General features: G+C 43.3%; 1 long non-coding RNA gene across 3 annotated transcripts in view; it reads left to right on the top strand.

Moving 5' to 3' along the window:
- The first annotated feature begins 2,345 nt into the window (after positions 1-2,345).
- Positions 2,346-15,871, top strand: part of LOC111844378 (uncharacterized) — a 104,900-nt gene continuing 91,374 nt past the window's right edge. For all 3 annotated transcript variants that reach the window (XR_011993118.1, XR_011993117.1, XR_002838372.2), the window contains exons 1-2: positions 2,346-2,712; positions 4,067-4,313. This is a non-coding gene — a long non-coding RNA (uncharacterized lncRNA). The remainder of the gene's footprint in view (positions 2,713-4,066; positions 4,314-15,871) is intronic.

Here is a 15,871-nt window from a genome sequence, read left to right as displayed (position 1 = left end):
CTTGCAAGTTAAGATTCACTCTTGCTGAAATCACCACAGGTTAGTCTAATGAGAATGATAACAGCAAAAAGGATATTTTTATGTGATGCAGCTAACTGAATGTATCCACGTGGAAAATGTGCAGAGTCGGGCGATATTGTGAATGACATCACTCATCACAAGCCTGTCTCGCAGTGCTGCAGTGAAAGCGTCTTGTGCCAAATTAAGGTGGCAAATGATTGTATTTTGTGTGGAAGATATATGAGACAAACAAGGGGGCAATGAAAACACATTTTCCATTTGATGGAGCTTTAAAAGCAAAGTAAAACATTTTAAAAGCAGTGGGTAGTTTTGATTAGACAGCAACAGAAAGCACTGTAACTATTACCTTTCTTTTTACCCTGGTAGGAAATGTTGGTAAACATAGCAGATTAGCCAGATCAGGGGTCTCCAACTCCGGTCCTGGAGAGCTACTGTCCAGTAGGTTTTCTATCCTACCTGGCTTCTGATGACCTACACCTGCTCCTGGGATTTACCTGAGACCTGGTGTGGCTCATGAGAGGCCAGGTACAATAGAAAACCTACTCGAGTGAGTAGGTCTCCGGAACTGCAGTTGGAGACCCTGGTCTAGATACAAGCAGCATCACTGCCCCTCTATATTGGTAGGCTAACTAGTATTTAGTATTTACTGGCAAAATATTGGAGAAATGGGCCAGGACTTGGATATGGCCACAGAGACACATTTGTCTTTAGTTTGAAAGATTGACTTGTATATATACACCACTGGGCCACAACAAAAAAAAAATGAATGACTTGAGACCAGAAGGGGTAAGAACAAAATATGTTGTTATAATTGCATCAGCTATTCTTCAAGTGTGTGAGCGTGTGGAGGCAAAGATTTGTATCAAGGTATGAGGGGTACTGTGATGCATCCTGTCCAGCGTGGACCCCAACCTTGACCCCTTCGCAACCCGTGACAGGTGCCAACCCTAACCAGGATAAGTGATCAGAAGATGTATGGATGGTGTATTTTTGGGCTGTATATGCATTATGTACTAATCTGATATTGCATTGCCCTTTTTTTCCAGCATATACAAGAAGTGGTCGTTCTTAGTTCTCATCCTGGTAATAATAATGCAACGTAGTACTGAATCACACAATTGAATGTGTATTTGAAAGTGAACAAAAGAAACAGAACTGTCTCCCAGACAGTATTTTTTTCAGTACAATATACCGCACCGGGGCCTCGACTTTTTTTTTTCTTTTTTGCAACAGGGAGCAAATAGCGTCTTTTTAAAAGCATTTGATGCATAATTTTGCGTCTTTGCAACTAAATATAGAGCACAGCCCAGCGATGCATTGCTCGCGTTTTAGTTTCCTTATCGATGTATGAACAGACAAATATAATGTTTTGACTAAAGTTTAAACAAGTCATGACGTTTTTCTGTTGTTTTTATGGAACGCGACTGAAAACAAATGACTATTTACACTTAAATTAGACTGAAATACTGGCGTGGATACGTGTGGGTAAAGGCAAAAAAGCCAAGTTAATAAAAATCTGGAATGACGAAGACGAAGAAATCCTTAATAAACATCGAACTGGAAATACGCGTACTTATAAGAGGTATGATTGAATTGTAAATATGACCAACGATCCACCATTACGATGAATATCATTGTTGTCTTCGTAAATATCAATAGGGTGCAGAAGGTTCGGACGCGAAATCACTGTTATTTATTGGAGAACTGTTTGGGTTTTATTTATTTCTGTATTGATTATTGACTACGACATAACACGCGTACGCGCGTGCCCCCCCAAGTCCTTAAACGTAACAGTACGTGCACAACTCAGCAGACACGTCCATAAACTGTCTAGTTCATTTATTAGTATCATTTGCGTACAATTTGCCTATTTTAAAGAATCGTGACATTTTATATAATGGTATACGAATGTATTATGAAAGCAACACAATAGAATCACATGGATTTCCCCACAGAGACGCAACAACAAAAGCTTCATTACTTTCCAAAACCAAATAAAGAAAATTATGTTATAAAAACGATTTTTCGAGATTTTTCTCTGCGATTTGATAGACCGCGTCTGTTTAAATGTTAGGAGGGATATCCACTTTTCTTGTTGGATCCTAAGGCGCAGGACAAAGAGTTTCCTAAGTAACGGCTGAACTATGCTATTGTGTTCGGGTAAAATGTAAAACTTAAGAACGGAACATGAATAAGGCCAGATATGAGGTTTTGATTTTATTTTTCTTGCATATGCACACTTATTGCGTTATTTCACTCTCCGCCGTTGTTTAGTTGTATTTGGAGGGCGGGACTGAAACTGAGATGAACTAGGCGCGGTCAGGAACCCCCTTCACACGTGCAGACAAAGGGACCAAACAACACAACCAAAATACTCACGGGCAAACTTTTTCAGCCGTGCCCATGCTTCGTGGACATTTATGTTTATGCACATCGGCAGTAACTTACTGTAAGAAAGATCTTTTTCTGCTTTTTGGCTCAAATCGTGGATTTGTTTTTAATGCAAAAGTTGCGCAGAGTTGGTGCGTCAGCTCGCAAAGTTAAGCACAAAGCGGGGAAGAGCGCTCCTTTGTTCCGCCGAGTGCTTTGAAGGGAGATCATGGATGGACAACTGCCTTCTCGGTTGCCCTAAACCTCTGCTGAATCTACGAAGATGCAACGAATGAACTTGGGAAAACCTGTATTTACCGGGTAAGTTCGCGGTACAAGACTTTGGTTGTTGCCTGTTATCATACAAAGCTGTCAAAAGTTAGGACGCGCGACGAGTTGATTAATTAAAGCTAGCGCAGTAAATTATCGAAAAAAGACGATTTAGTTATTATCACCATTCATCTGTACAGTTACGTGTTTAGGTAGTATGCTAATAGTTTGAATAAACTATAGAATCACGTGTAGTTGAATGCGTAATTCTTTTCCAAAGTTGTAATTGTTTAAAAGTTATAATTAACGCGGGCTAAGTAGAACAAGATCGACCAAAGTGAAACAAAAATGCCAACAAAAATGGACATTGAACTCCGTAAATTCTCGTGAAAGTGCAACAGGTAGTCAGTCCTTTGTTGCAGAACTTAAAAGGCACAGTGTTCAGCATAAACCTCGTACTGAAAATGTGAATATTGAACTAAATAGCCGGTTGTGCAATATTAAGATGTGAAATACTACATGTATTACCTAACTGAATGTAGGCTTTATCTCGATTTTATTTGATTTAATATGTGTCACTAAACAAAGGCTACCCATCTAAGCGCAAGTTGTAAGAAATTTTAATTACTTTGGTCTTTTGGGAAGACGAAGACGAACACATTAGATAGTATTTAGTGCCGTTAAAATGTAAACTGCATTAGTGTATTGCTTAGATGTTGATGCTGTAGATAGCCTCATAGTGTCCCTAGCCAAGAATCGCATTCATTGTTAAGTCTTTTGTTCAGATACTTTGCCCTACCAATGTATTTTTAAAATGTTTGCTCATAATTGAATGTCAGATTAACGTAAATTACTTTGTATTCATCATAAGAGATCGAGCACTTACGATTGGTCTGCACATAAAGCGGAAAAAACGAAATTCCTTCATGAAATGTAATGGCCTTTGTCCAATACGTTGCTGTAAAACTTCCACGACTGAGATGCTTCGCCACCCGTCAATCAGGCTCGGAATGATTAAGGATATAAGATATATAAGAGAATCGGATGTAGTTTTTTGCCAATACTTAATCAATAAGGATAATAATAATAATAATAATACACAAATGTATAAAAACAATGCGTCAATACAATTTACAAGTGACTATACAAATAAAATTCAGCTTTGGGCAAACACAATACCCTAAACACGAGACAGTTAGTTTGAAAGATTTGACTTTGCATGAAATTTTACAATTGAAAAGGAAAACGAGATATAGTTATATATCTGTTCACGTTTATTGCCATAGCTTCAGTAGCAGCGCTGCTACTTTTAAGAAAACACAAAACGCATGAGACCTTTACGGGATTTTCTTTGTGAAACTCTTAAATGACCCTTTTTTCCCTTTTCCTTGGAATGACTTCGCAGGACACTCGGCCTTGGAAAACTTAACGCACCACAGCAAAGGTTTTGTTTTGTGGATTTGTGAAGATCTTTAAGTTTTTGAAAGCGCCTGTTTGGAGTTTTTAAATGAAATTTTTGCTGCAGGCCTGTCTGCTGGCGAATTTATTATTGGAATCATGAACAGGAATAGGCCCTACTAAAAGGATTACAAATAAGTCGAGATTGATTTTGGGATTTGGATGATAAACCCCGACTAAAACACAAAAGCATGGTAAGATATGTGTTTATTTCTTTTGAATGTCAGATTTTTGTTGAAGTAGTCAGGCGGCTCTTTGTTCCTAGCTCGTCTTATAAACTCGGGCACTTATGTGGCTTCGTTTGTATTTTTAAAGGTAGATAACACATACGTATGTGCATCGAAATTAAATTTCTTTTAAAGGAGAGTAATGTGTGTTTGCCTTGATCCTGCCTCCTTCTTGGACGGCGTGATATCCGTGTAGTTTTTATTCAGAAAAATAAACGAATCGCTTAGCGCGCCCACCTTCGCCTTGCTGAGAACGATCTATACATTTACAGGATCTTGCCGGCTTTTAAAAAATCGTGTTAAACTGTATTCAGCCTGCCGGAGCCTAGTGATGTTGGCTGGCTTGTGTTAGTGGGACGATGTTCTTCAGCAAGGTCGGAGCTGGACAGCGTCCCTGACTTTGGCAGAGGAGAGATGCCGCTTGCATGAAGACACAACTTGCTGGCTTTTCCAGTCTCTCGTACATTCATGGCTGCATGGGCTCGAGATCGGGGGTGGAGCGATGCCCATCATTTCGGCGATTCTCGTAGACGTCGAAACCTTTTAGTTATTAAGCTCAACTCAGTGAAAGCGGTGACGACATGTGGGCAACGGAGCGCGCGTCCAGGGTGATGTCATCGAGAGCCAATCAGGTTACAGGACGCACCCCTCCCGCCTCGCGCAGTCCCTTTCTCGTGCTGCTGCTCGCTGTTAAGTAGTTGCGTTTATTTTTTAGGCATATATGGCAATTATGTTGTCAAATGAATTTACATGGAGTATTCTTACAATCCTCTCCCCGACATGTTTGTGAATACCATGGAGACCGCTCCGTCTTTATGTAAAACAGCCAGCAAACGTTTTAATTGAACGATTAATGTTCTTGTTGATAGTACTGCATGTTTTGCGTATTTTAGGAAATTAAATTATCCTCTTTCTTACTAGGTCTTCTTGTCTCGTAAAAACAGTGGGGTTCTTTTCAGATGTAACCAGAGGCATTTTTAAGATTAATGCACTCCTTGCAAATGTATTCTGGGAAATATGCTAATTTTGGAATATTTCTGCAGAGAGTCTATTCTAATTATGTTCTAATTGAACATAAATCGTTATAGCGACTTGAATTTTTATTGGAGATCATAAATAGGTAGACTGCTGTTTCACTGCTGTATATATAGAGACGGAAAGTGATAGTGGTTGAGAAACCGGATTTAAACTAGAGTTTAAAATCCAGAAGGGGAAGTGCTGAATTTAAAGTGGGTTTTGCAATCTGAGCTTTGCTCTCAACATCCAGCCGTCTAAATGGGCCCAAGTGCAGGCTATCTGAATCATCAAGAATGAGTATGTCTGTACAGATGGAAATTAAGCAACCTGCTTTTTTTCCATTGACTAAGTTATTTTGAAAAAGTATTGTATGGCGTACTGCAAATGAAGAGTACTAAAAGATTTACTATTAAGTTCTTTAAGGCATTGACATTGCATGTCGATGTTCTTAAAGCCCCCCCACACTTGTCTATCTATAAACTTTATGTATAGGCCTGTATGTAGCGCTGTAGTCTGGGGTATATGTACATATAGGCCTGTATGTAGCAACGCAGTCTGGGGTATATGTATGTATGTATAGACCTTCATATACCGCTGCAGTCTGGGGTATATGTACGTATAGGCCTGTATGTAGCAACGCAGTCTGGGGTATATGTATGTATGAATAGACCTTCATATAGCGCTGCAGTCTGGGGTATATGAATGTATGAATAGACCTTCATATAGCGCTGCAGTCTGGGGTATATGTATGTATGTATAGGCCTGCATATAGCGCCGCAGTCTGGGGTATATGTACAGTATGTATGTATAGGCCTGCATATAGCGCTGCAGTCTGGGGTATATGTATGTATGTATAGGCCTGCATATAGCGCTGCAGTCTGGGGTATATGTATGTATGTATAGGCCTGCATATAGCGCTGCAGTCTGGGGTATATGTATGTATGTATAGTCCTGCATATAGCGCCGCAGTCTGGGGTATATGTACGTATGTATAGACCTTCATATACCGCTGCAGTCTGGGGTATATGTACGTATAGGCCTGTATGTAGCAACGCAGTCTGGGGTATATGTATGTATGAATAGACCTTCATATAGCGCTGCAGTCTTGGGTATATGAATGTATGAATAGACCTTCATATAGCGCTGCAGTCTGGGGTATATGTATGTATGTATAGGCCTGCATATAGTGCTGCAGTCTGGGGTATATGTATGTATGTATAGGCCTGCATATAGCGCCGCAGTCTGGGGTATATGTACAGTATGTATGTATAGGCCTGCATATAGCGCTGCAGTCTGGGGTATATGTATGTATGTATTGGCCTGTATGTAGCGCTGCAGTCTGGGGTATATGTATGTATGTATAGGCCTGCATATAGCGCCGCAGTCTGGGGTATATGTACAGTATGTATGTATAGGCCTGCATATAGCGCTGCAGTCTGGGGTATATGTACAGTATGTATGTATAGGCCTGCATATAGCGCCGCAGTCTGGGGTATATGTACAGTATGTATGTATAGGCCTGCATATAGCGCTGCAGTCTGGGGTATATGTACAGTATGTATGTATAGGCCTGCATATAGCGCTGCAGTCTGGGGTATATGTACAGTATGTATGTATAGGCCTGCATATAGCGCCGCAGTCTGGGGTATATGTACAGTATGTATGTATAGGCCTGCATATAGCGCTGCAGTCTGGGGTATATGTACAGTATGTATGTATAGGCCTGCATATAGCGCCGCAGTCTGGGGTATATGTACAGTATGTATGTATAGGCCTGCATATAGCGCCGCAGTCTGGGGTATATGTACAGTATGTATGTATAGGCCTGCATATAGCGCTGCAGTCTGGGGTATATGTACAGTATGTATGTATAGGCCTGCATATAGCGCTGCAGTCTGGGGTATATGTACAGTATGTATGTATAGGCCTGCATATAGCACTGCAGTCTGGGGTATATGTACAGTATGTATGTATAGGCCTGCATATAGCGCCGCAGTCTGGGGTATATGTACAGTATGTATGTATAGGCCTGCATATAGCGCTGCAGTCTGGGGTATATGTACAGTATGTATGTATAGGCCTGCATATAGCGCCGCAGTCTGGGGTATATGTATGTATGTATAGGCCTGCATATAGCGCTGCAGTCTGGGGTATATGTATGTATGTATAGGCCTGTATGTAGTGCTTCAGTCTGGGGTTTTGTGTTGCTGTATGCAGTGTACTGAATATGGTTGGTGTGACAATAAAGCTCCACTTTACTTGATTTGTTTGTATTACCTTGTCGATGGTCTTAAAAATGACTGTGGTGGAAATGACTAAAAATGTATTTATAAGTAACAGGTGTTCTTATTGCCTGATTTACACCCATACCTATAAATACCTGATTACAACAGCTGTGCAAACCAGCAAATGATGATGAAGGATGCTTTGAGTGGGATTAAGTTTAGTCATCTTGCAGTCATGGCCAGCTCGGCATAGTCAAGGGTGACTGCTGAACACAGTCAATGTCATGGAATGAAGATCACAGCCGGCTTTGTGACAGTGCCCGTCCTCGCTTTCATGGTATTAAACCGTAAATGTGATAAACCTTTTAAAATCTGAACACTGGTTGCTTTGTCTGTATTAACTCTCCATTGGATGAAGTCATATTGGTAAAAAAAAAAAACAAAAAACATATTGAGCCATTTCCAGATTCCTCCGTTTGGGTGGAAAAAAAAAAACATGAAATCAAGAATAGATTCAAACAGGAACTCTTCCAGGCAATGGGAAGTGTAATATGTTTACAGGAATCTTACTGCTTTCTCACATTTATTTCTCTCTCTGTGTTGACAAGACTGCTGATGTTCAGGAGCTGCCCTTTAGTGAGTTGTGTAGGATAGGTGTTTGGGTCCTGTTAGATTGCTCTGTGTCTTTGTAATCCTCATTGTGTTGTTTTGTTCTGAAATGCAGGACACAATGACCCATAAAGATCCCTTTGAGACTCGTCTTTTCCTTTCACGCTGGCGACTGTAGAGCAGCACAGCGCCACTGCCTGCGAGTGTCATCACTTCAGAGAGCCCTGGCTGTCCCGCTCCGCGCGCGTTCATCTGCGCACCCGACGTCTCCAGTTACTTCAATCCTTATTCCATGCAGCTTTGCCGAGCCGCGCTTCTCAGGATAAGGTTCTGGATTAGCGGAACCCTGACTGGATAAGCAGTGGCTGAAGATGGATGGATTAGCGGGCACCGTAAATAAGGCGTGTTGAGAAATTAACATCCCTCAGCGCACGAAGGAGTGGATGTTCTCAGATGGGGCAAAAGGAGCAACAAATCAGTGTGTTTAATGGGCGATTTTGGAAAAGGTTATTATACAGAAGGATCCAGTGGAAATCAGAAATTTCTGTAATGCTTGGTCTTCATTGTGTTACATTAATGTTTTGTTGGCCAAAAGTCTTATCCAAAGCACATTTTCCCACCCTGTCATGGATTAAAAAGATATTTCCCTGGAACAATCCAGATCAATGTCTGGCTCCTGAGTGCTGAGCAGAGGTCACTCTGCTGTTCCCCTCCCACGAGGCTTCCTGATGACATACTTAGGGCGCCCCCATGACATTTTGGCAGAAATCTCTGGTTCGTACCACCACCGGGCAGTTCCCAAAAGCAGGACCCGCTGTTCCTGCACTTGAGTCAGGCTGCATCTTCGTCCAGCAGCCACCTGGGATGTCAGCTTTGAAGCACTACATCACCTGTTGGACGAGGGGCTGGCGGTGGCCTTTGTTTGTGTGGAGTCTCCTGGGAGTAAACACTGCTTTTGTTTCTTTAAATGACCTAATTTTCCTTTCGAATATGTACATTTAATCACCATTGGGTTCCCTTTTAATTCTGCCTCTGTGGTTGGTGTTTTAACACACTATGGAGCAGGTGATGGAAGATTATATTTTTTCTCTCCCCCAGATGAAATTGAAAAAGTCTTTCAAGTAAAATGTTCATACCTCCATGCAACTAATATATTCACTCTACATTAAACTTTGACAATTAAAGCAGCCTGTTTTCCAGCTGCGGTTACTACTTGCCTTTCCTGTGTTATAAACAAATGTACTGCACTTGTAATCCACCTTGATGAATAGCGGGGCTCTTTTCTGAACATATATTTGCTCTCCTCCCAAGATTTTGCCGTCTCCCTTGGGAATACTCCGTTTTGCATATTACTTAATCAAAAACCCACAACACACATACACACACAACTGCACTAACATTCTGCATGTGCCAGTTTCCCATTGTAACATGTCGCGTCTATGAATAATAAGTTAATTTTTGTGGTAACAGTTTAGCATGTGCTAAAACTAGCGCCGAACAAGTATGTGTGTCTTGGCGAGGGTGACAGAGCGAGAGACGGCACGACTATCAATTAAATGCTGCCTTTTCTGAGTTTGTGACGTCTCAAGCTCTGTTGGACATTGGATTCGACTGTATCTCTCTCCATTTGTTATCCTGAGACATAATTTCAGATACTGCCTTCGTCCTATAGGCCCGGGTGACCTGCAAAAACAGACACACACGATGCGCGGTGGAGGTTTTGGAGGGAGCTGCGGATGTCGTGGATCTTAACTTGTTTTATATGCTGTTCATTCTCCAGCTACGTTGCGCCGTCTCTCGTTGTTCCCCCGCCGATAAGGCCTGCGTGGAGGTGCATTACAAATGAGGCCCGACCAGCATCACCGATTGTTGTGACAGCCCACCTTCCAGATTGTGGCACAGTGTGGTCAGGATAGGGGTGGGTTTGAGGGTGGGGATGTGGGGGGGGGGCAGTCTTTACTTCCCCTGTGCCTGTAGCTCTGAGATAAGTAAAAAGCCCCGTCTGTGTGCTCAGACTTATCCATGCGCAGAAGCCGCAAGAAATGATTTCTTTATTGCCTCACACCGGGAATGCGTTTTAAGAAACCCCCCATTTTAGCTTTCTGTGCGAGTTTATAATTATTTTAACTATCTGATTCTGAGAGCAGTTCTATTGCGGTTCCACTGCTGCCTACCAGATATGTTAATTCGATGAGCACTTTATCAGTCGACTTACATTTAAAAAAAGAAAAAAAACCTCCTTAAATTTAATTTGCATCGATGTCCGGTGGGAATATGCGGTATTTAAATGGAGTTTAGCGGCCTGTCTGTCAGGGAATTTATCGACATCATAAATGCTTTGTTTGTCAGCCCCGAAACAGCAATAATCTGTGGCAGTGCTGGTCCTCTGGCTGCTCCAATCTGCCATTGTCTAGCTATTTAGAGATTACGTCCTGACTGGCTGGCGAGTATTATCTGCCGTTAGCATCAAGCAGTGGGCCCGTCCTGGATAGGGTGATATTGGTATGCACCTCACTGAAGCACAGATTGTGTGTGTGTGTGTGAGAGAGAGAGAGAGAGAGAGAGAGAGAGTTTGGAGACCTGTTTAGGAGTACAGTACTTAATCCTAAGGCTGCTTTAAGTAGCGATGCCTTTGGAAAAGTAAAAACGACTCAAAGCCAGGCTTACATCAATTTCGATCCCAGCCTAGAACAGACATTTTAGTTGCACAGAACAATAGGAACGTGCTAATTTTGTGGGTATAAAATTGCTTGACTGGTCCAGAAATGAGAAGATTTTCGAATGTACTTTATTTCTAATATTCCTTATCAGACTTGAGAGCGATGCGGTCCTTCTCACTGTGTTTCTCGTAGTGTTTAATTGGTCCCTGTGTGGCAGACCCTGCTTATGTTGCCTGAAGACCCAACTGACCGCAGTGGGAACCCCCCCAGTGTCATCGCAGCCAGCCTCATCTCCCCTCCCCCATTTTTACCTTTTGTTTTTACCTCTCTTGAAGAATGTGGAACAGACATTCCTATGTAGTGTATTGTTTTTTTTCCTAGTCACTAAACAAATGCTGTCAAGCAGTTTCTGATTCACTAAGTGCATTTCTCTGGCCTGTATTGATTGCAGTGGATTATGGTGCGTGTGCGTGTACGTGTGCGTGCGTCAGTCATCCTTAACAGCCCAGCTCACATGGCGTCGTATGGCCCCAGCCGCCTTGCCCAGGTGTTCAGACCTTCACCACCTTAAGTGGGCAGCGACGCCGTCTCTCAGGGACACGCCGGCGGCGCATTCGTGCTGGCAGCCAGTCTGGCTCGAACAGGGAAAAAAAAAAACACAAAACGCACACGGATAGTCACACCCGCCCCCGCTGCAGTTCACAAATAGTTCAGTGCACTTGTATAACCGATAGAGATCCTCCCTGTTCCCTCTCTCTCTCTCTGTCTCTCTCTCTCTGTTTCTCTTGCTCGCTCTTCCTCTTATACAAGCTCTGTGGGCACATTCGACAGTGCATATGTACCAGCCAGGCTTCGTCAGACTGTCCTCTGCTACCCTCAATGAACTGATGCCTAATTAACTTAAAAGATAATTCAATTAAAGGGATAATTTAGGCTTTCTGCATCTCTGACATCTCTCAGCTAATCTCCCAACCTCTTATCTAAAGTGGTAATATATATATCATATTTTTATTTGTCTCATATCATGAGTGGAGGGCAGTGTGTGCCTCAGTGTGGCCAGTGCTGTGCGTGTGTTTGGAAGGTTGCTGGTTTGAATCCCAGGGTCGGCAGAGTGGTTTTAGGGTTGGGACCTTGAGCGAGGCCCGTAACCACTAAGTGCCCCAGGGATAGCCTAGCCTTGCTTTCACAAAAAAAATGTATGTGGCTTTGGATCAATAAATAAAAACAATTTGATATGGTGGAGTCAAATCTACAAGAGCAGGCAGAATTGTTTCACTTGTTTGTGAGTGAAAGTTCCCTAAAATAGTGCTAATAGTTCAGTGTGACTTTTGTCAGGTGGAGTTGCTTGACGCCTTTGACGAGCCTTGTCACTTGCCCTCTCTCTGTCCTCGTGTGGATGCTTGCTGTATTAAACGACCCCTACGGTTCATTAAAGGAAAGTGCCAGTTCGTTCTGATATAATGAATTCATTGTGTCTTGATTTTATCGAAAAAGCTTCAATGGGCAAGCAGTGTACTTTTAAAAAGGTAAAATTTGCAGTTAAAAGTCTTTTTATTTTATATAAACTGGTTGTAATGTCCTCGTTACTTTTAAGTTAAATTTTGAAACTACACTAGCAGATGTTTCTTATCCAAAGCAATGCCCAACTGAGAAAGCAGGTTAAGACCATTGCTGGAGCAATCGGGTCTTATTTAAGGGCACAATGGTGGAATCACTCAGTCTAGGATTAGAACCAGTAACCTTCTGATCACAGACCAGGTGTCTTAACCTGTTGAGCCTCACCCCCTAATTCTAAGTATTCATTTACTAACAGTTTAATAGTTTAATTTTCAGTATTCCTCTTGGTGGGGAATTGATGGTGCAGAAGGTCGCTTGGTTGTGTCCCCTGAAGGTCGCCCGCCACAAATCTCCCCAGGAACCCCAGCTGCTGTACTAGTCTTAACTGAAGATTTCCTCCAGTAAAATAGCCTAACGCTAACCCTAACCCTCCAGTAAAATAGGCTAACGCTAACCCTAACCCTCCAGTAAAATAGCCTAATGCTAACCCTAACTCTCCAGTAAAATAGGCTAACGCTAACCCTAACCCTCCAGTAAAATAGGCTAACGCTAACCCTAACCCTCCAGTAAAATAGGCTAACGCTAACCCTAACCCTCCAGTAAAATAGCCTAACGCTAACCCTAACCCTCCAGTAAAATAGCATAACGCTAACGCTAACACATCTCTCGGGGCACTCATCCAGCAGCTTAAGGCACTGTATACACTGACCCCCCTCCAGAAAAATCCTCCATGTGAGCGTGACGAACAGGACCCGTCCTGTTTACGTCTGCTGGCGACTGGGTGTACGTTAGTGAGTTAGCTGTCCGGTGGGGCCGCGGGGGCTGCGGTATGCCTTCCTGGTAATCCCTGTGGAGGTCGCACCCCATTCCCATCGTGACCTCTGTAAACTCCTCTGTGTGTTTGCAGGGGACAGCTGTGGCAGACTCTCGCAACCCCCCTCCCTCACCATACCCTAAAAGTGTTCCCATCTCGTAGCCAGGCCGGATGCCAGGACTCAGGAGACATTAAAATATCTGGGGGGGGGGGAACCGGATGGGTGCAGGTTTTAGTGAGGTGATCGACTGAGGCCGTTAAGCAGGGTCCCTGCCCCCAGAGGGTGAGCATGGCTTGTGTAGCCCCTGTCTGCCCTCACTGCAACCCCGCAGTTGGCACCATGTCACTGCAGCTGTGCGTGAGGCAAACAGCTGTATTAAAGACACAGCGTGTAGATGATGGGTCGAGAACAGCTGACTGGCGTGTCCAGCCTAGAGTTAAGCTGTGGTCAGTGTGTGAATGTGCGTGCATGTGTGTGTGGGGGGGGGGGGGGGAAGTTTGGTCTCTCAATGCTCTTTTCAGAAGGGGTCATCTTGATTTGATCTGTCTGGAGATTTCAGTAAACTTTACAAACAATCAAAATATGGCACATGGGGCCGGTGATTATTTTCTTGTTTTGTCTTAAAATGGTCAAAATCTCTAAAGTTTAAACCCAAGGAGCCGCATTGTCCTGGATGCTGGTGATGAACACTAAGTGTTACCAGCACTGCAGAAGTTTTAAAACAAAATACGCGTCCAGTGCTTAAGTCTGGCAAGCAAACGACTGGTATTAATAATCACAAATGAAAATGCTTTTATTGGTTTGTTAGCTTCACAGCAGTATATTTACAGCAGCTAGCCTCCCAGTCCTCCCAGTTTCGGTCCCCCCCCCCCCTCGCTGGGGGCGGGTGAAGCTGGGGAGTGTGTTGTAGCAGTACTGGCACGCTCATGGGGGCTAACCCGCTCTTGTAAATGGCGACGGCTGTCACAGGTGAACAGGCGATAGAGACATAAAAGATGTGGTATTCGGTACGAGGGGCAGCCTTGCGAAGTCGGGTGTGTTTTGAGGCCCATGGGGTCCAGCAGCCGGTGCTACTTTGGGCTGCTTGCAGATGGCGGGCTTAGCCTCACCATGGCGACGGGGTCGCGGGGAGCCCTACCCTGGCCATCCTGCCGCAGACCCCTGGATGTGTAGGGTTAGGCAGTTTGTTTTGACCCCCTCCCCGTTATTTCCTTCTGGGAAAAAAAAATAAGCACCTTGCTTTTCTTCCCCTCACAGTCTGTTAGTAAATGGCCCTGCAAGCTTTGTCTAATCTGTAATTTTTTTCCCCCTTCTTCCAGCAGTGGCCATTTACATGTGTACAGTCTGCCCCTAGTGGCGGTGAGGGGGAATGCACCCCTCCAGCATCTCCTGTATTTTCCACACCATCGCTCAGCCTTTGGCCATTAGATCCAGGTAATTACACAAAGGGTTCAATAAATGCATTTGACCAGAGGGAGAGAGTTTTGTACCTGATTAATCCATGGAAAATGTTTTCAGTGGGGTTTTTCTCACACACGCCACAGGGTAACAGACAGTAAACACATCAGAAAATAGGATTTCTGATGCCTAAAGTATTTAAAAACAACCTACCTTTATGAAACGTGGGGTATCCCCTGCTGCTGTATATTATTAAAGTTCAGTTCATTCTTTAAATACAGAGTGTGTCTGAATTCTCACACACGGATAGTAGGTCTGATAGGCAGTCGTGGGTCTTTGTAATCCTGTCAGTGTGGATGTTTGGTGCTGAGAAGATATAATCGGAAAGCCAGTGGTGGGCACTGCGAGGAGAGGTTTCACTCTGCGGGAGGTGTTTGCGTCTCCAGAGCCCGGGTCATAGGCATCGATCTCCCTGGGTGGGAGATCTGCACCAGTGTCCGCATCAGGGTACGAGGGGAGGCGCTTTGTCTAGAGTTTTGCGCTATGTCTTGGTATTTGTGCTCTTGTCTGCCTGCCCGTCTCCCTCTCTGTCTGTCTCTCTAGGTGCTTTCACACCGGAGTTCCGGAACCTGGTCCCTGTTTACAAGATCATGGAACTTTTATAGCTCTTGGCCATGTTCGTGTGTCGCTGCCCCACGGCACAACAGGAACTGGAACCTTTATGCTAAATAAGCATGGGAGATGCAAAAAGGTCATAGGTTATACGTCGCATAATTTTTTGCACCAATCGATCAGCCAGGGACCGGAATTGACTGATTTTCAACGTGCAACGTGCTCGGTCAGTCTCATGAATTTCTGATACTGAACTGATTTTAGGCATGCGGCATGCGTCATACTCACAGCGACGCAGGCAATAGCCTCACAGCCGTGTGCACGCGATGTTGGTATTAGTAATATTACCATGCATCTATTATTATTTGGAAGAGTACACTTTAGTTTTATTTGGAGTTTTGTAACCTATGGACATTTATTATTTTAAGATGAGAAAAAACAACGAAAAAGGTTGATGTGTTATCTGGTGAATCTAAACATACTGGAAAATGATATAAGCAACTGACATTTGTTTTATTTAAATCTGTTGCACCTGCTCTTGTTTGGAAAAGTAAAATATGTCAGATAAAGATGGGTGTACAGCAACTCATTTTCAGTTTACTGTTATTTGTAATTCAAATCCAGTCAAAGTG

This window comes from Paramormyrops kingsleyae, chromosome 9, assembly GCF_048594095.1.
Source record: "Paramormyrops kingsleyae isolate MSU_618 chromosome 9, PKINGS_0.4, whole genome shotgun sequence".
Lineage (NCBI taxonomy): Eukaryota > Metazoa > Chordata > Actinopteri > Osteoglossiformes > Mormyridae > Paramormyrops > Paramormyrops kingsleyae.
The sequence above is the reverse complement of the archived record's forward strand: the minus strand, read 5'-3'. Positions and strand labels throughout refer to the sequence as shown.